Here is a 21,353-nt window from a genome sequence, read left to right on the forward strand (position 1 = left end):
ATTTTTATTTTTTAAAGCTTTTTTTTTTTTTAAAGATTTTATTTATTTATTTGACAGAGAGAATGAGATAGAGAGAGCATGAGAGGGGGTAGGGTCAGAGGGAGAAGCAGACCCCCCGCTGAGCAGGGAGCCCGATGCTGCGGGACTCGATCCCGGGACTCCAGGATCATGACCTGAGCCGAAGGCAGTCGCTTAATCAACTGAGCCACCCAGGCGCCCCAGAATAATTATATATTTTTAAATCCTAAAAATTAAGTTTGATTAAATTTATCATCTATTCCTCATAAAACTCTTGACTGACTTGATGTGGAAGGTACTTCCATAATATGTTAAGGAATAATATTTAAGACAAGTAATTAAGATTGTATTTAATGGCAAAAATTTTAAGACATTTTCATTAAAATTAAAAGGAAATAGAGGGGAGCCTGGGTGGCTCAGTTGTTAAGCATCTGCCTTCGGCTCAGGTCATGATCCCAGGGTCCTGAGATAGAGCCCTATATCGGACTCCCTGCTCTCCGGGAAGCCTGCTTCTCCCTCTCCCACTCCCCCTGTTTGTGTTCCCTCTCTCGCTGTGTCTCTCTCCGTCAAATAAATAAATAAATCTTTAAAAAAATAAAAGGAAATAGAGCTCCTGAAGTTCTATAGGAAAAATTAAAAATGCATTTGTAATAGAAAATAAAATTATAAGTACTTGAGAATAAACTTAAAAAACTGGGCAAGATCTCTACAAAGAAAAATTTAAAGTTAATATGAAAAACATAAATGAAGATCATGCGATAGGTTTAATAGGTAGAGATGTTACTTGTCTCATAGGACCACTCTATTTCTGGGATACCTCTAACTCATACTCACTATGGGGATGTGTTCTTTTCTCTAACTGGGCCACTTCGTTCCTATCATCATTAGTAGCTTCACCTTGGAAATTGGATCTAGCCTCATTGTTACCTCCCGTGGCTTTTTTGACAATCCAGTTTAACCTAGAAACTCCAAATGTCCCCCTTACCCCAAATTGCTACCAGTCATTCTTAAGGTTTCATAGTAATTATCAATATCTACCAATTATTCTGATTCTAAAGTCATTTTCTGGTTTACTATTGTTTCATGAATACTATTTTTGCACTTCCTCCAATGAGAGTGTAAGTTCTAAGAAAGCAGGCAACACACAGTCCTTCTTCTCCTGCATCTCCAAACCTAGAACAGGGGCCAATCCAAAATAGGCTTGTAATAAAAATATGTTATAGTCATTGATCAGTATGTCTAGATACATCTCATCGCATACCTGGTTGATGCAGCTTCTAAAAGTGGATTTGTAGATCCACTAGTTGAAGGAATGTTTGTAATATCTAAGCCTGGGAAGAAAAAGTAGAGACTGGAGAAGAGCTGGGTCTGTTTTGAAGATGGTTCCCCAGCCATTCCTCACCTCTGCAGGAACCTTAAGGAGAGAGAACCTGAACACTGCATCTGAGACCAGTATGGCCTCAAGGGACTCTGAAATACAGGGTTAGGAATCAGTGCTTCAGTATTGTGGTGAAAATGTGTGTGAGAGAAAAACAGAAAGGAGTTGTCCATGTGTATGCAAAAAGAAAAAAAATACAATGTGTCCTTGGCAGATTGAGAACTCTCAGTATTTGAATATTCTTCACAGTGTCGTAGGCTTTTAAATTTTGCAAGACATAGTAGACAACATTCTTGGAGTGGCTGTCAATGTTATCAAAGCAGACTTTAGACAAAATAGGAATGAACATATGTAGCAGCTAACAGCCATCAACAGCTTCTAGTGAGGTAGATTTATGGCAAAGAATCTAAGAAAGCTGAAAAACATTATGCCAAACATTTTAAAAGTTAGGTGCAATCAAGAAACTCCTAGAAAAAGTTCAGTTAACAAACCCCTTCAAAAACGAATAGATAATCTGCGTAGCCTATAACTACTAACACAATTAATGCATCAAATTAAGTCTTCCCACAAAAATACAGCAGACTTACCTGGCTTTATTGGTGAGTCCTACTAAATATGAAAAAATAGATGATGAGCTTTGCCACAAAAAAGAAGAGGGGAAATATGTCACAACTCATTTATGGGATTAGTATAACATTAATACCAAACCAGATCGGGACAGTATCAGAAAATTTTCAGATAAATCACATTCTTGAGTATAGATACAAAAATCCAAAAGCAAAATCAGCAAACAATAGGATAGCATTATGAAGAATTTGAGGTTAACCCAGAATTTCAGGGTTGATTAAACACAAAGAGTTAATGTAATTCACCACATTAAGAAACTAAAGGGAAAAAAAATCTAAATAATCATTTTGATAAATGCAGAGAGAAAAATGTAAAATACAAATCTTTCATGTTAAGTCCCTTAACATAAGGAAAAAAAGGGAAATTTTCAAAATATGATAAAGAATACTTACCCTAAACTTACCCATAAAATATATTAAAATAATTTATTCCAGACATTATAAATCCAGACTATGTATATCCACTGTGAACAACTGTATCCCATCTTTTACAGAAGGTTCTAGTCAGAGTAAAAGGAGAAGATAAAGAAATAGTATGCAAGAATTTAAAAAGAAGAAACAAATATTTCAAAATGGGTACCTTATGATACTTTCAATAAGAAACCAAAAATCTATAGATAAATAATTATAATTAATATACAATTCAAGGTACTGTCAGGAGAGCAAAAATGACAGAGAGGGGTTTAATGCCAGCAATTAAGTTACTAAATTGTTGGGTGGAGTACAGAAGCAATGGAGGTTACATGGTATCATAGAGAGACCAGGGAGGCCAGGGAAGGGACCAGGGACCATAGGAAGCAACTACTACTCCAGAAGGAGATCTGATGATCTACCCCAGTGCTGGGCATTCCTATAGGAGACTCTAGCCTTGCCAAAGCCTCCATTCTTCTGAGCCCAAGTGCCTCTGCCCCAGGTTACTACCTAGTCACCACAGAACCAGAATGTGCTTCCAGTTACTACCACCACCTTTGCTAGAATCCTGTTTCCTAAAGTCATTGCTCCTTTGGCTGTTGCCCAGAGTTGCCTGTGGAAGCCTGTGGCTTCTACTTTACTCCGGCATCCTTCTCTCTCTTTTTTTGAGAGCGTTGCCTTTGGCAGAAGCTAATCATAGACCAGTTCTCATGGCATTCTGGGAAATGCATTTTTCAAGCATCTAGCTCCAGCAGTGGAGAGATAGTATAGAAAGCTGAGTGTGGGCCTAGAACTAGCAGGAAATGACAGGTGGAACTGATAGGAGAGATGAGGAAGTTTGCTAGATATGGAGCTAGATTTAAAGTCACTATATAAAAATAAATTTTAATATAAATCACCAATCAGAAATTAAGCACTAAAATAGCATTTAAAATATTAATAAAAATAGGATAGCTGTCGTTTATAGTTTAGCTATAGATGCTAAAATATTTAAAATAATAGGACTAAAACTACAATTATAAAACTTTATTATAAGACATTAAAGAATATCTAAATGAATTTCAAATTATGGCAAGATTAGACTCAATATTACCAATATGTCAAATTTCTCCAAATTGACATATAGAATCAATGCAACTTCAATCATCACTATATCAGCTATTTTGTCTTTTTGTTTGTTTGTTTTAACAACTCTAAAATTTATATGGAAGACCTAGGTCCAAGTCACACCTAGAATAGAATTGCAAAGTTGCTCTGCCATATGTTGAGACTTGAGTTTATATATATATATATATATATATATATATATATATATAAATTAAGACCAAGTTATAATAAGTGGAACAGACTACAGTACCCAAACTTACACATATATGCCAAATTGATATATTATAGAACTACCACTACCAATAAATAGGAAAATTACAGACTATTAAAAATATGCTAGCAAAATTAGTTGACATTATTTTAAAAAACTAATTGGTATTCCTATCTCACATCCTATACAAAATCATTTCCATGAAGACCAAATATATAACAAAATTAAAACTTTTAAAAGGAAACATGAGGTAGGAATTAATGATGTCTGTTAATCAAAAGTCACTATTAGACAAAATATAAATTGAAAAAAACAAATATTTTAAAAATAATGGCTGAACAAATATTGGTACCCTGAGACTACAGATAATTTTTACCTATTAAATACAAATTATTAATTCAATAGAAAATGAAAAAAAGCATTTCTTGATAGAGAAAATACATCTGTTCCAATAAACACATGAAAAGATACTCAACCTAATTAGTCTTTGTAAAAATGCCTCTTACAGACACAATGTAATACAATTTTACACCCACCAGACAAAAAATACTTAAAAGTCTGACAATACTAAGTGTTTGTGAGGATGCGGAACAAATGTTGGTAAACTGTAATTTGATAAAATAACTTTGGAAAATGATTTGACATTATCTGGTAGAAATCAAAGATGTGCATATCCCATGACACCAATATTCAACTTCTAGAAATAAAGCCTTGAGAAAATCTTGCACATATACATAAAGAGACATCATACAGATGTTCATGGAGGTCTAGTTTGTCTTAGCAAAACCTGGAAACAATCAAAGTGTTTATTGAAAGGAAAAGAATTAAATAAATGTTATAGTTATATACATAACTAACATATACATATTTATGTACATATTTATAAATACATATAAATGTATATAGTTAACATACTAGCTTATTATAAAGCATAGAAAATTAATGAAAAATAAATATTCCAGAAATCTAAGACACTCAAATGCAGTTGTAGAGAAATTATATTTCTCAGACACTAATAGTGGAAGCTCATGTGGTTAAAGAATAAACTTGGAATACCTTATCCTGTGATCTAGCCTTGCCAGATAATTTACCCCAGCTCCATCCCCCCACATATTCACGCCCTGATCCTATCCCAAAATGTACTTTTCCACATGTGGCAGAAACAAATTCCACCCCAGTTTGCAAAGGAAGACTACATTTATCTGTCTCTCTCCCAGGATGGTTAGTGGCCATGTGAATACATTCTTGTCTAAGTCCTTACACTATTTTTCAGGGCTGCACATATTCTAAACACCATCTATCTCTTTGGCTCTGATTTCAAGTCCCAACTATTTCCTATTTTGCTTTTTCTGTTCTATATTTGTCCTCAAACCCACCCGGCAAGCTGCCAGCTCAGGGCCTTTGAACTGGCTATTCCTTGTAGCTAAAAGCTATGCACAGGCTCACTCTCTCACTTGATTCAAGGTTCTTCATCACCACAATAATGCTTCCCTGATTACCTGATATAAAATTGTAACTTTATTCTTCATCCTCAGGAGTCCATATGCCTCCATCAACGCTCTATTTTTTTTCAACAATGCCAATCAGCTCCTACTTACAATTTTGTTTGCCTTTTTACTTATTTATTCATTGACTCTCTTCCAACACAATATATCTGCCATAAAGTCAGGGGCGCTGTTTTTTCTTTTTGTGTAATAATGTATCCTTGGTCTATTTTAAGTAGTGGAGGGGGGTCAGAGGGATAGGGTGTCTGGGTGATGGCATTGGGGAGGGTATGTACTATGGTGAGCACTGTGAATTGTGTAAGACTGATGAATCACAGACCTGTATCCCTGAAACAAATAATACATTATATGTTAATAAAATTTTTTTTAAAAATAGTAGCTTAATTTTGAGTGAATGACTTATCAAATAGATATGATTTTACTCTTATGAATTTTGGCTGTTACTGTCAAGAAACACCCTCACCCTCCCTACTGCAACAAACAAATACAGCTATGTTATATGTATATTTAATATCACATTCCCATATTCTGGGAATATACCCTTAAATTACAAACTCAGTGCAGCCATTTTGCAATCAAAATTTCTGTTTATTTCAGTCTTACCATGAATCACAAACCCTTTATCTGTAAAACTGAGCCAGAACATACTACCATTAGATGGATACTTGCTTGTTTGCATGCTTGTTGAAACAAATAATACTGGGCCACAATGCATTCTGTTCATGCAAAGCATTTATTCCAGTATAAGAAATAACTATTCCATTTAAAATTTTTGAGATAATAACTAGATCACCATATATTGTCTATTTTTCCATGTATTGGAAAAAAATCCAACATGAAATCTGCTAATCAAGAGATACCACTAAGAAAATAATGGAGCCACAAACTGAGAGGAAAATACAACACATAGGTATGTCAAAGGACTTATATCTATAATATAACCAATATAACTTATACCCCCCAAATAAAAACAACCCCCATTTAAAAGTGGGCAAAAGCTTTTAACAGAAACTTCACAATAAAAGATGAACAAATGACTAACAAGCACATGAAAAGATAGCATCATCAATAGTCAAGAAAATGCAAATTAAAAAAACATTAGATACCATTTTACACAGACTACATTGGCTAACTTTTTAATATTGAAAATACCAAATATTTCTGGGAATATGGGTCACCTTAAATTCTCATACATTGTTCATGAGAAAGTATAATGGTATAACCACTTTTACAAAGTGTCTGGCAATTCCTTAGCTATTTCCTACACCTAGCCTGTGATCCAGCAATTCTGTTCCTAGATATATATCCAAGAGAAATGAGTGCAAATGCCTTCCAAAATAAAAAGGCTGGTGAAAGCATGCTTGCAGCAGTTTTGTTCATAATATACCCAAACTGAAAATGTCCATCACTGCAGGAAAATGAATTAACAAATTATGATATATTTATACAATGAAACACAAAGAAACAAATTACTAATCACACAACATATATGAATTTCAAACACCTTGAGTGAAAGAAGCCATATATAAACTATGTAAATATTGTATTATTTCATTTATATAAATTTCTTAAAAAAAAAAAAAAAAAAAGCAAAGTAGGGCAGCTGAGCGGCTCAGTCAGTTGAGCATTCAACTCTTGATCTCAGCTCAGGTCATGATCTCAGTATCATGGGATAAAGCCCACATAGGACTCCGAGCTCAATGCGGAGTCTGCTTGAGATTCACTCTCCTTCTCCCTCTGCCCCTCCCCCTGCTCATGCTCTTTCTCTCTTTCTCTCAAATAAATAAAGCTTAAAAAAAAAAAAAAAGCAACTAGTCTATGTGATAGAGAGATAAAGGTAGCAGGTGGGTGGGATTCACAAAAAAGTGTCATCAGAAAAGTTTCTGGAGTGATGAAAATATTCTAATATTGATCAATATGGTAGTTGCATGATCTTCACACTTGTCAAAACTTAATAAAATATATACTTAAGGTCTATGCATTTTTCTATATGTTAACACAAACAGAAACAAACAAAAGTCCTTCATAAATGAAAAAAATGAAACTCTGATAGATTAAGGGTAATTTGCCCAGGATCATACTGCTAAATGTCTGGCCTGGGTCCTAGGTCTGCTATTTCTAGTTTATTGATATTTCTCTTATTGTGTCAGTTGTTTTCTAGTGTGTTTTAGAATAAATACTCTTTTTTTTCAACTTAAATCTTATTTTAACAGTTTGGCAATATATAATGTTGGAGAGGAAAACATAGCTCTTACGTGTATATATTTATGTGTGTGTGTGTGTGCAATGTGTAAACTAGTGTGACATTTTGGAGGGCCTATCCACAACACTTATCAGTAGTAAACATGCATAAACACATTAACTAGAAAGTCCATTATTAGAACCTTATTTCATAGAAAACAATAAAAAATAAAAGTTATTGATTATGCATTCCTTATAATAGCAAAAGAGTAGAAGTAACCTAAATATTTATCATTGGGGAATTAGTAAATAAATTATGTAACATCATTATAAAAGAAACTAAGAAGTTTCTTGAAACAATGTTATAGATCTATATACGGTGACATAGAAAGATCTCACAATAAGTGAGAAAGCAGAATGCCTAAGAATTTGTGTATCGCAACTCTATTCAACTGAAAATATGAGCATACAGGTATATACAAGTACACAGAATACTTCTGAGAAGACACAGAAGTTATTGAGGGAAAAGGGCTGTAAGTCAGGGAAAGAAGGAAGACTCATTTCCATTGGATGATTTTTGACCTGTTAAATATTTTTTAACAGACTATATATTTTTGTTTTACAACAACTAAAAGAACACCCAAAGTTTATGCCAACTCATAAACAGCAGTTTCTTTTCTGTAAGAGTGTGTTGAGGTGAGTCAAGAGCGTAATAGCAAAGGGGTCTACGTTAGCCAAATGACACATTCCTTTCAAAGACAAATTGAAAAGCATGTTAAAGATCGATTATTCTAAATGATGAGAATAGGAGTGATTGGCATTTAACATTCTATTGTTCTACAGTTTCTTCTCCAAACTCAGGAAGAGAAGGAATAAGTAAGAGAAGAAGAGAGAGAAGAGGGAGGTGAGAAAGGGAGGACAGAAGGAATTAAAGAAGAGAGGGAGAGCAGAAGAAACGTACAGAGCAATGGAAAGAGACACTGTGAAAGGGAGGGAGAGAAAGGAGAAGAGGGAAAAGGATCTTATATGGAACTCCATGCAAAACAGGAGAGAGCAACACCACTCTTATTGAAGCTAGGAGGGATCTAGATCCCCAGATTCTTTACCTGCTTCTATCATAGTCCCTGTGGTATATCTCAGAATTTTTGCACTCTTTAGAGCACAGAAATAACTTCTGTATCATAGCAGACCTCTGTGTTTGCAGTTAGCATTCACTCACTGGACATGCTACCATGTATAACACTGGGCAATCTCCAATGAGATCGAGACTTGTTTACATGAAAATTCTGGTCTTGAGAGCCACATTGGAGTTGCTTACCCTCAGCATGTATTAAGTTTTCTATTTGAAAATTAACAAGGGTACACAGCATACACACTCACCTCATATACTGGGGCTGGGGTAGAGAGGGGATAACTTTAGATATAATAAAAGTTATAAATTCTATAATATAACATCTATAGAAAAAACGATTGCCTTTGGTTGTAAGGGATATGTAAGTTAGCATTTACTCATCATGTGCAGTTTTTGGGAGAAACTACAATCTGCTGAATTGTTAAACACTGGAAAAGTAAAGAAAAAGAAAATTTATCTCAAGTGAGTTAACTGCTGACTTAGCTGGATCATAACCTGAATAATCCTCAGATTCAGTCATTTTTAAAGAAAACTTGTAAAGAAAGCTTTCCTGGAGTCCATTTACATAAGAGTCTGAGAAACTTCCCTGAAAAGGAGTCATTCTATGAGAACATGAATTCAATTTGTACATCCTACAAGGTAAGTAGCTGGCCAGTACTGGGGTGTTCTTGCTTGAGTCTTAGGACAAAAAGTCTACAATAAAAACACAGGTAGGAGCACCTGGGTGGCTCAGTCGGTTAAGGGTCCAATTCCTGATTTCAGCTCAGGTCATGATCTCAGGGGTCCTGGGATCAAGCCCCACATTGGGCTCTGCGCTGGGCTGGGTGTGCAGCCTGCTAGAGATTCTCTCTCTCTCTCCCTCTGCCCCCTCACACCCCCACCCCCTACCCCCGCTCCTGTGCATGCATGCACGCTCTCTCTCTCTAAAAACAAGCAAACAAAAAACCACAGGTAAAACCTTTTTACTCTGATATTGAGAAAGCAAAGTATACAACAAAAAAATGGGTGAAAGCAGCTTCTGTGCAAGAAGTGGTGATACTGATAGAACTTGCTTTAAAAGAACTGTGTCCAGGGCGCCTGGGTGGCTCAGTTGGTTAAGCGACTGCCTTCAGCTCAGGTCATGATCCCAGGGTCCTGGGATCGAGTTCCGCATCGGGCTCCCTGCTCTGAGGGGAGCCTGCTTCTCCCTCTCCCACTCCCCCTGCTTGTGTTCCCTCTCTCGCTGTGTCTCTCTCTGTCAAATAAATAAATAAAATCTTTAAAAAAAAAAAAAAAGAACTGTGTCCAAAAAAGCCAACAACAAGTCTCAGTTTTAGATAGGCAGCAGGAGGGGGGCAGAATCAGTGATGACAGCACCTTTGATGGGCTCTGGCAAGAATAGTTGCTTGGTTGCATCACTAGAAACAAACGTATCACTACAGAATATTGACACAAGAGAGGAGTAAAATGGTAGGTGCTAAAGGGAAATTAAAAGTTCACATCTGGAAGATTTAAAGTCTTAAGCACCATTCCATGGAGAAGATTAAAGATATATAGATATATATATATTCCCTCATTTCACATAAGTAAATGAAAATCAGGGGAAGACTAGTATATAATAGAAAACAATGTTAAAAATGAAGTGTTTGGATAATAATGTAAAAGAAATATTAGTTTACAGTGCATAGGAAAGAATTTGCTAAAAAACTTCTAAGAAATAAAGCATCAATGAGTGGTGCCATTTCATGTATATCTGATATATTTCTCCAAAACAGACAAGCTTTTCACTTAATGTTAGAGTTCCTAAGGGTCTGGCATCCCCTTTTTTCCTCTTTACTCTTTCCATAGGGAAATGCCTCCATATTCCTGCCTCATTTTCCATCTGTCCTATGACTTTAAAATGCATATATTCATTCCAGAACTCTCCTCTGGGCTCCAGACCCATAAAGCCGAATATCTATATTTCAGATACCTAAAAAGTATCATAAGATGATATGTGGAATAATTAAGATCCCTCCCATACCTTGAAGATAACCATTTTCCAGTGTTTCTTCCTTCAGTTACTGATGGCACCATATTTTCTGTGTTTTATGCTATAAACCTTCAAGTCACTTTTGGTGCCTCTATTATTTTCATTCATTGCAAACTCCCTCAGTGCCTTTCAGTCTGTCTGGATGACTAACTCTTTAGTTTAAGCTAACAGAATCTTTCTCCAGCCTCCTAATTCATCTGCTTGCCCCTCCATTTTGGCCCCTCCCACCAATTTGTTGTTCACAAATTGCAAGATATAGAATGATATTTTCAAAATGCAGGTATAATCATATCACCCTGATATTTAAAACCCATCAGCATTGGGGAGGGTATGTGCTATGGTGAGTGCTGTGAATTGTGTAAGACTGTTGAATCACAGACCTGTACCTCTGAAACAAATAATACATTATATGTTAAAAAAAAGAAGAAGATGGTAGGAAGGGAAAAATGAAGGGGGGGAAATCGGAGGGGAAGATGAACCATGAGAGACGATGGACTCTGAGAAACAAACTGAGGGTTCTAGAGGGGGGGGGGGGCATGGGTTAGCCTGATGATGGGTATTAAGGAGGGCATGTATTGAATGGAGCACTGGGTGTTATACGCAAACAATGAATCATGGAACACTACATCAAAAACTAATGATGTAATGTATGGTGATTAACATAACATAATAAAATTTAAAAAATAAAAAATAATAAAACCCATCAGCAGCTTCATACCATTTTTTGGATAAAGACCAAAATTCTTAACCTGGCATGCCATGGCCTTGCATTATCTGGCCTCTGACAAGTTTTCAAGACTTACCAACACTTCCTCATTATCTGCTTGCTCCAGACACTCTGGCTTTCTTCCAGAGCCTTAGATTCAACACTTTGCTCTCTACTGCAAGACCCTTGCCCAGGTTTCCTCTTCTGCTCAGAACACTCTCCCCTTCTCCAAGCCCACCCTTGTCCTGTCCACGCTTCTACTCCCAATTCACTCTCACTCCTCTGTAAGCTCTTGGCATAAGAAAATATTCCTTAAGCCTCCCCCATTCTAAGCTAAATACTTTAACACACACTTTCAGAAGACAAAATAACTGTCCTCTCAAACACTTATGAGAGTGTGAATTATACATTTAACAATGTGACTATTGGTTTAATGTGTGCCTTCCCCTGAGACCGTAAGCTCCACAAGGGCAGAGACATCCTCTGGTGTTTATCTGAGCAGCAAATTCCCAACATTGCCTAAAACCATTTTTTATATAAGTCATAGACAGATATCTTAGATACTACTTTGTATTAGTCCCCACATCCTCTAAAATAGTGTACTAATATGAAATAGATTTTCTCTTTCTCTCTTTGAAACAGAGCTGTACACATAGTAAAGCTTTCAGCACAATTCATTCCCATAGAAACTGGTGGCTTTCCTTTGTTCTCTATGAACCAAATTCATAGTTCTCTGTTTTGTAGATTTATATATCTCTTGAGCCATTCTAAATGAGATACGCACATAGGGTGATTCGAATGGTTCTCAGCAGTTCTTAAAATTCAGGCAGGCACTACTTCTGATGAAAAATCCATAAGCAACATTCAGGCACCTCTTGATGATGGCTGTCACTAGGTGCAATCAGCACAGCTATCATGGCTCCTCAGAACAAGCAAAATAGAGTATTAGCTTTCATGACATTGGACAATCTACAGATGTCTTACAGATAATTTTGCTCGACTTACTGATACTGAGCAAAAGAATGTAGAGGAACTTCTCATTGCTGACTTTGTCTGCCTACCTGGTCAATCAGACTCAGTCCCTTTAATGCCAGCCCCACTGACCATACAATTCTTTTTGCCCCCTCCCAGGCTAGATGATGCTTACCTACTCTCCGTGGGGTCAATGTCGTATTCATCTTATTCTATACTAATTTCAAATCTATGAGATAATTTGACTTTTTTATTTTCAAGGGCATTTTTTCTCTTATTCAAATACTTGTGGTTTTGTTTTGTTTTTGAGAGAGAGAAAGAGCTCACATGCGTGAGTAGGGAGAGAGGAGGGGCAAAGGGAGAGGGAGACAGAGAATCTTAAGCAGGCTCCACGCCCAGCACAGCTCCTGACTCGAGGCTTGGTCTCATGAGCCTGAGATCATGACCTGAGCTGGAACCAAAGGTTAGACACTTAACTGACTGAGCCACCCAGAAGCCCCCAAATACTTGATTTTTTTTAAATGAAGAGTTTTGACTTTCAGAATGATTGTACTGATGTGGCTTTTAGAACTTACTTTGGAATTCTAAAACAAAGTATTGACTGGATCCTTCTCTTCATATTCTTGCCATAACAATTTTATTCTCCTGCAGATGATGTGTCTTTGATTGCATTCAGAAGTATTATAGTATATCATCTCACTACACATGTTCATTAAGCACCCACTCTATACCAGGGAATGGGACATGAATCTCAGGAATTCCCTCTCAATGAGTTTGTTCTCCTTCACTCATACGGTCAACAAGGAAATATTTGTGTAAATCACTTGAAAAGTGAAAGCAGCCAGCCTGCATTTGCCACACATGTCACACTTACAGCATGAATAAATGGATTATGTTAAACGAATATTCCTCCAAAGAGAAATCTAAACATCATTTAAGTTACCATAAACAGGAAGAACTATAATCATCAAGAACATCATATTTAGATTATGAGGTGTCATGCTTTATCATTTTTTTTGTATTAGCTTCATCTTAGGTTTCATTTTATGTTCCTGCCTTTGTTTTTTCATATTTTTTCCTGTCTCACCTATTTCTAAATTATGTTGTATATGTTATATATATATGTTATGTTGTGTATTTTTTGTATTATTGTAAATTATAGATTTCCTTTATATATTTTTGGAACAAGACAGTATATAAATAAGTAGGCCTTTGATGCATAAATAGGTCTTTTCAGAAAAAATTAAAAATATACACATGCATGTTAAGAGTGGAGAAGTGGATCAGCAGCAAGTGTAATCCAACAAACCTTTGGTATATCTTACCCAAGTAATTATTGTCCCTGGAGGGTCTTTTTATCCTTATAAAGTGCATTCTCAACTGAAAGTTCTCAGTATGCATGGGGCGCCTGGGTGGCTCAGTTGGTTAAGCATCCAATTCTTGATTTTGGCTCGGGTCCTGATCTCAGGGTAGTGAGATTGAGCCCCCTGTCGGGCTCTCCTCTCGGTGGGGAGTCTGCTTGAGAGTCTCTCCCTCTGCCCATCCCCCACTCAAGCTTTGTCAAATAAGCTTTGTCATTTTTTTCTCTCTCTCAAATAAATAAATAAATCTTTTAAAAAAGTAGTTCTCAGTATGCATTAAAAGCAGATGTGGACAAATTCACATGGGCTGAAACATATGAAATAAGTTGAGAAGATGTCTCTGAATTGGGAACCTGGAAAGCATTGCAGTCATGAATATAATATTTGGATAGGAGTTTAGGTCATGGAGAAAGTGAAAGAAATACTGATATCAGATCATCAAGGAGAGAGACATCAATGTGAGCATATAGAGGAATAACAAAAAGAGATTCCCAGACTGCTGGTCAGGAAGATGTACACCATCAGAAAAAGTACAGAAAAAACAAGTAGAGAGAATAAAAGCTCTATTTCTATATATTGGATTAAATGGTGGGAGATACAGCACAGGGTTAAAAAAGGAAAATGAATAATAATTGAAAATATTTAAACATATCTCAGCTTAGACTGCTCTAACAAAATACTATAGACTGGGTGACTTAAATTACAGACATTCATTTCTCACAGTTCTGAAGGCTGGAAAGTCCAAAATCAAGGTGCTAACAAATTCAGTTCTTGGTAGGGACCCTCTTCCTGCTTGTAGAAGGCTGCCTTCTCATGTATCCTCACATGGCAGAGGGAGGAAGCCCTGGTGTCTCTTTCTCTTCTTATAAGGGCACTAATCCCATGATGGGGGCTCCACCTACAGGATCTCATCTAAATCTAATTACCTTCCAAAGGCCTCACTTCCTAATACAATTACACTGAGGATTAGGTTTTCAACAAATGATTAGGGGCACAAGCCTTCAGTTCATAACAGAGCATTTTGCAAGAAAATGAGGGGAAGATAATGCAAACAAGGTGAGAACCCTTGAGACATTCACAGAAAAGAGCATGGGAGAAATGCCAAAACTAACATGTTGTAGGATACTGATGGCATGTATTTTCCAAAGGATCAAAGGCCTGAGAATACAGGGAAGTCTTTCAGTTTGCAAAGAGTTCAAGAACGAGAACAATATTTTTGAACCTAGACTTCCAGAGGGCAGCAAAGCTGACTTCAGCAACAACAATTTCCCTGGAAGTAGCCAAACGGAACAAATTTGTAACTGTGAAAGAAATTTAGCAACACAGAGAAGGAAGATAGAAACCGGGAGAAGTACTATTCACTGAGTAACATTCTTTTTTTTTTTTTTTAAGATTTTTTTATTTTATTTTATTTGAGAGAGAATGAGAGAGAGCACATGAGAGGGGGGAGGGTCAGAGGGAGAAGCACACTCCCTGCCAAGCAGGGAGCCCGATGCGGGACTCGATCCAGGGACTCCAGGATCATGACCTGAGCCGAAGGCAGTCGCTTAACCAACTGAGCCACCCAGGCGCCCCACTGAGTAACATTCTTGTGCCAAGTTCTGTGCTTTCTCATTCATGCCTCGAATACTGTAGCAATACTAAGGGGGTGGAAAAAAACAAAGACATTTATAAACTAGATGTTGGGTATGTCACCAATCAGAAAGTGTTTTTATCATTTTAAAGAAATTATCAGACAAACCAGGTTGAGGGTTTACAAAACAACTGACCTAGAATCTTTAAAAATGCTAAGGTTATAAAAGACAAAAGACAGATGAATGGTTCCAGATTAATGAAGACGAAGGAGACATGACAGCTAATGGTATCAGAGGGTTATATGAAAGTTAAATAATGATACAGGAATTTTTCTAGATTATATGATCCTGGTAGTATTTTTCAACTTTTTAAAATTTGTCATTTGTTATTATTTCTTTTTATTTTGAAATAAATATTCTTTCATACATTTTATTTTGTAATGCTATATTCTTTTTCTTCTATGGGGCCCCTAAAAATGTCTGAGCTTCAAGCCCTCCAAAGCCTTAATCTTCTCCTAGAAGAGGAATAAAAGAATATAATAAAGGAAAAGAGGGAACATTTTTATAGATAGTCATGTAGTGTAGTAAAGAAAAGAAATAGGGGTGTTCATCCAAAACATGTGTTCATCTTCTGGCTGAAGTAATTCCAGACCTTTAGATGGATGCAGTTGAACTCTAATCTTGAGGATCAATGCACAATATTTAAATGATCAGTTAATGTGTACAGAGAACTTCTAGATACAGTAAAGAATTACTTACCTATATTATTAGAGAGTAGTTTTACAGAATGGCATTTTCACTTAAGCAGAATGAATCATTAGGTCTCAACTGGAGTGTTTAAACTGTGACAGAAAAGAACTAATTTAAGGACTGCAGAAGTTAAAAATGCACAACTTTAAAGCAGGATTACCCTAGATATTTGCATTTAATTTTCTAGGCTCCCTTTTCTTCCTGTTCATCTAGTATTAGCCAATTCTGTAATGACAATGTGAACATCTATACACACAGGCCCCTGGCAGAGGTTTAGATACCCAATGTTTAAGAAACGAAAAGTTTTCATCAGTGGGTACAACTATTCGCTTTCCTCTTTTATACAAGTAATCAAAAGAAGAAGATCTGGCTTTCTTCTGTTGTCAGCTACTTTTTAAAAATCAGCACACATGTTCTTTAACCATTGTAGTGCTAGCATTGCTCAGTAATTTTTTTGTCCATTTGGATTCTCGAGCTATGTCTTGGTGCTATTTTCCTAAAAACTAGGCAGCATTTATTAGTCATTGACAGAATCACATATTATAGAATCCATAAAAATAGACAAATAATAGATTTTATTCAATTATATATTTGTACACAGACTTCTGTGTTCTGCCCAAGTGAATGAATACTTTGAGTTTCATTAGCCTCTTCAGTGCTTCAGAATAACATGTGAGCCCCCAGAAGATACTCTTACACGATATTATGTCTTAGCCACCTGCGGGAGTGTTCAAAAGATTTGAGTATACTTCCTAAGTAACAGTCATTCATTATCTTAAATACATGGTGCTAAACTTTAAATTCATCAGCCACTCCATGAATGTTGTCTTGTTCAAAGAATGTCTTGTTCCTGGCTTTTCCCCTGAGTAAATAAGATACCAATAGGGTATTAGTACATTTATTTGTGACATCAGCCATCAAACTCACCAACAAACTGTGACTCTGAAGCAAGAGATGGGCCTTTAGAAAAGAGCATCAAAAGCCTGTCAAAATTCCATTAAGTACTGATTCCTCTGGGAGGCCTGCCTTCTTAGCATCTACTCTCTGACACTGATTAGAAGCATGGTATCCAGTTAGCCCCAAAATTGCACTCTGGAAAGAGATACACAGCATCTGGCTGAATTCTGTTAGAAATTCTTTTAGAGCAGGGCCAGAAAGAAAGATTCTGTATCTTATTTCTGTGGCCAACACACTGTTAATTTCTAAGCTGGTACAAAGATCTGATTAGTCAATGAACATATTTTGTTGATAAAAGTTCCAGAAAACAATTAAAATGCAAACTACTTTGTTTTGGAAACTATTGATGCTGTCTAAAAGACTTGCATCTGGCACCCTAAACATTTCAGCTTTCATCAGACTCCGCATGTCCCAGTTTTTTGGCCATCCCAGTTCGTGATTATTCTCAAAATTTTTGGAAATAACCAAAAGACTAATTAGGTCATTTGTAGCTTGGCTGCAGTGCCAGGTCCAGAATCCCAGCTGGAAGTGAAGGCACTTAGGAGAGCAATCACCATGTCTAACACTGCCGCCTGGCTTTGGGGATGATTGACATCTCAAGAGCTGAACAAGCTTAACATTGAATGAAATGCATTGAGGCAGAGCTGACACCAGGAAATGAACACATTTTTTTCTGCAAATATTTGCCAGGCATTTGCTATGCGCTATCCATTGTTCAAGGTGCTGGAGATAGAAAGGTTAAAATAAAATACCCCTGCCCCCCCAAAAAAAAACATAGCCTATGGATGCAGACAAGTATGTGATTTACAAGATAGTATGACAAATGTTACAACTGAGGCAAAAAAAAAAGAAAGGAAAAAGGGTGGTAGGGTGTTGCTAGGAAGGAACAGCACATTTGTAAAAAAGCATGACAATGGCAAACATGGCATCTTCTGGGAAATCAAACTGTTTAGAGTATAGTATACAAGCACCTTACCATGACTTTTAATGCTCTGCATTGTTTACCAGTGTCTCACATTTTTAGCATCCTTTAGCTGTTCGCTGTTATTGAGTTGCTCAGGCCTTTGTGCAGATCTTCCGACACTTCACGCTCTTTGCCCACATAGTTCTGCCATGAATGAGTCAATCGCATCCTTCACCACAGCTTATATATCACCCCTGCAAAGACGTATTTAAGTGACAACATCTCCCTTATATTATTCTCCATCATGGCAACCTAAAGAATCCCCATATTACTAGGTATCTCATTTTGTAATTACTTCTTTTTGCATTTACTTGTTTATTGCCTATGCAATGAAAATCTCTATCTGAAACATGGCCATGTTGGCTTTCTTTCATGCCTCTAATTTACTAGTATTCTGATAAATTTTGAAGACTGATTTAATGGTCCCAGATGAAAGTGATCTACCATTTTATTACATCTGATATAAATGGCATTCTGGTTGTATAGTTTACTTAATATTATGTACATTTCATCATTACTATAATGAAAAATAGTGATAGGTTCCCTGAAACTTTATCAAGTTTTAATATCTAAAGAAGCAGAAGATAAAGTTATAAGACTTTTGGTCATTTTTATTTATTTATTTTTTTAAGATTTGATTTATTTATTTGACAGTGAGAGACACAGAGAGAGAGGGAACACAAGCAGGGGGAGTGGGAGAGGGAGAAGCAGGCTTCCTGCCGAGCAGGGAGCCGGATGCGGGGCTTGATCCCAGGACCCTGGGATCATGACCTGAGCCGAAGGCAGATGTTTAACGACTGAGCCACTCAGGCGCCCTGGTCATTTTTAATCTCTTTTTAGGATACCATGTATATACCATGTAAGTGTGGTATATTACTAGAATTTCATAACAGGTTAGCAGTAGAGCTCAGGTTTGAAAGCACAATACTTGTACATAGACTTTGATTTGGCCTTAAACCAGGCTTGGTTTCTCTTCAACCCTCTTTGCTTAGTATCTCCCAGATTCATCAGATGAAAGAAAAATAAATGTGTCTCTCAAAGCCTTCCTTATTCAAAGAAGTTCTTTTTGCATTGCAGATCTTAAGTTCTTTGTATGAGCATCTTGTACGAGCTGGTGCCTAAATAAGCTACATAGAACTATGTATTTATAAATCTCATTGTCTCATAAAAATTCACAAGTCCTTAAGTGTGATTCAAAAACAAGTAATCAAGAAAGAAACTTTTAAACACTAAGGAAAAGTGATATAGCAAGTGACTAATAATAACAAAAGAGTAAAATTTGACCTACCAAACTAAAATAAGATAAAATTGAGAACACCTTAAAGAAGATAATAATCCTAATAGCTTTTAATTGTTAGAAATCTTCCATTAACAAAGGATATTTACTCATTTTTTATCTGTGCTTCTATGATCCATAAAATTAGAATCTGCTTTCCATAAGCTAAAAAGAAGACATCAGGGCATGAAAATGTTATGACTATGCACTTTGATGTTCTATGACCTTATTAGAATATTCTAATTCTGAAAGATAATTTATTTTTATTTACTTCTATTATTTATACATCATTGATTTCACTTGTCAAGATTAAGTTCATTGACAGAAATCTTTACAGGATGGCTGAGCACTTCCTACACAACCTGAAGTATATCCTACAGTTCTAACACAGTGCCTACAAAGAGAAAATTGGACCTAATGTCTAAATGTCTTTTGTCAGGGACAAAATATCATAAGGCAGTTTTACTGGAGACAAGAAAATGAGTTATTGAAGCAGTAAGCCAGCCACGTTACCCTTCCTTACAGACACCCCACATTTTATTGTCTGTCCAAGTATCTATACGAACAGTAACCTGAATTGGGGCTTATGATCTATTTTCTTGTTGCACTTACTTTCTGGCCTTTTATAATAAAATATAAACTTTTAATTCCATGTAATGAATAATAACCTTCTAACTACTTTTTAAGAAAAATATAATTTCCCAAAAATATTAAGCAAGAAAGTGGTTTTTATTGGATATTATTCCCAGTTTTTTTATATCATTGATTATTACATTTAAAAGACATTAAGTGAGGGGAAGTGAGGGAAATCTGAATGGGAAGAGATCAGAGAAGGAGACGAACCATGAGAGACTCTGGACTCCGGGAAAGAAACTGAGGGTTACAGAGGGAGGTGGTTGGGGGGAGGGGGTAACAGGGTGATGGGTATTAAGGAGGGCATGTTTTGTTATGAGCACTGGGTTTTATACACAACTAATGAATCATTGAACACTGAATCAAAAACTAATGATGTATTACACAGTAGCTAACTGAACATAAAAAAAAAGACCTTAAACAAATCAATTGATAATATGGTCCAGGTGGGGGAAGAATTTCATAGTGTTTCTAAAGCTTATATCATGAATTCATTTCTATGCCACAATAAAATGTTGTGATTGACTGAATATTTACAACTGTTAGGAGTGGCATCTGAAGGGGCAGAGGGCAACAACTGGACAAAGGTCTTCTCTGTGAAGTCTAAATCCCACTCTTTTCCCTGAAAGTGAGGCAGAGTCAAACCACCACGGTGCTTCATTTCTTGTATAGTCCCCCCCGCCTTATCTGTGGGGGCTATATTGCGAGATCCCCCAGTGGATGCCTGAAACTATGGATAGTACTGAACCCCATATACACTATGCTTTCTCCTACACATACATTCCTATGATAAATTTAACTTATAAATTAGGCACAGTAAGAGGTTAACAACAATAGCTAATAATAAAATAGAACAATTGTAACAATATACTGTAAGGAAAGTTATGTGAATGTGGTCTCTCTTCAAATATCTTGTTGTACTGTACCCACCCTTCTTGTTATGATGGGAGATGATAAAATGCCTACAGGATGAGTTGGAATGAGGTAAATGACCTAGTCATTGTGATGTAGTGTTAGTCTGTTATTTACCTTCTGACAATATGTCGGAAGGAGGATCATCTGCCTCCGGACCCTCAACTGCCTGGCAGCAAGTGAAATGGCAGAAAGCAAAACTGTGGATAAGAGGGATGGCCATATTCTGGGGGTTATTTCACTTCTCAGCTTCTCAGCCAGCAGAGTACAATCAAACACATCCACAATGGCAAAGTTCTCTGAAGAAACAACAGATACACTTCTACCCGCTCTCACAACAGCTGGGGTTAGCTGGTGGAGTGTTTAGATGATATACTGGTGGAATACACAGGTGCTTTCTTTTAAATCAAAGGGAGTATTTAATACCATTATTTATGTATTAACATGTATTCTTCTCCTCTCCCCCTCCATCACCACTACCTCCCCCCCCAACACACACACACATACACACACACCATTATTTTGTGGCCCATCTCAGGGTCCATGAATCAGAATTTTAATAGGTTCAGCTGAGGGAATCTGATATTTTATTAAGGAAATAAAAATTTGAAAATCCACGGCTGCAAGCTTTTAATAGACAATAGGCTATCAGCCCATGTATTTTAAGA

The 21,353-nt window shown here is 36.5% G+C and overlaps 2 long non-coding RNA genes across 2 annotated transcripts in view; both read right to left on the bottom strand.

Annotated features, from left to right (window-relative positions):
• Positions 1 to 1,127: 1,127 nt before the first annotated feature.
• On the bottom strand, positions 1,128 to 17,370 carry LOC118002202. The gene is made up of 2 exons (XR_004676979.1): positions 15,953 to 17,370; positions 1,128 to 2,522 (listed from the first exon to the last, which is right to left on the bottom strand). It is a non-coding gene; the product is annotated as an uncharacterized LOC118002202 (long non-coding RNA).
• An 18-nt stretch (positions 17,371 to 17,388) lies between these two features.
• LOC118002203 overlaps positions 17,389 to 21,353 on the bottom strand; it is a 44,001-nt gene continuing 40,036 nt past the window's right edge. The window contains exon 4 of the long non-coding RNA XR_004676980.1: positions 17,389 to 18,058. This is a non-coding gene — a long non-coding RNA (uncharacterized LOC118002203). The remainder of the gene's footprint in view (positions 18,059 to 21,353) is intronic.

The sequence above is a fragment of the Mirounga leonina genome, unplaced genomic scaffold (assembly GCF_011800145.1).
Source record: "Mirounga leonina isolate KUSES-001 unplaced genomic scaffold, KU_Mleo_1.0 Mir_82, whole genome shotgun sequence".
In the NCBI taxonomy this organism is placed as follows: Eukaryota; Metazoa; Chordata; class Mammalia; order Carnivora; family Phocidae; genus Mirounga; species Mirounga leonina.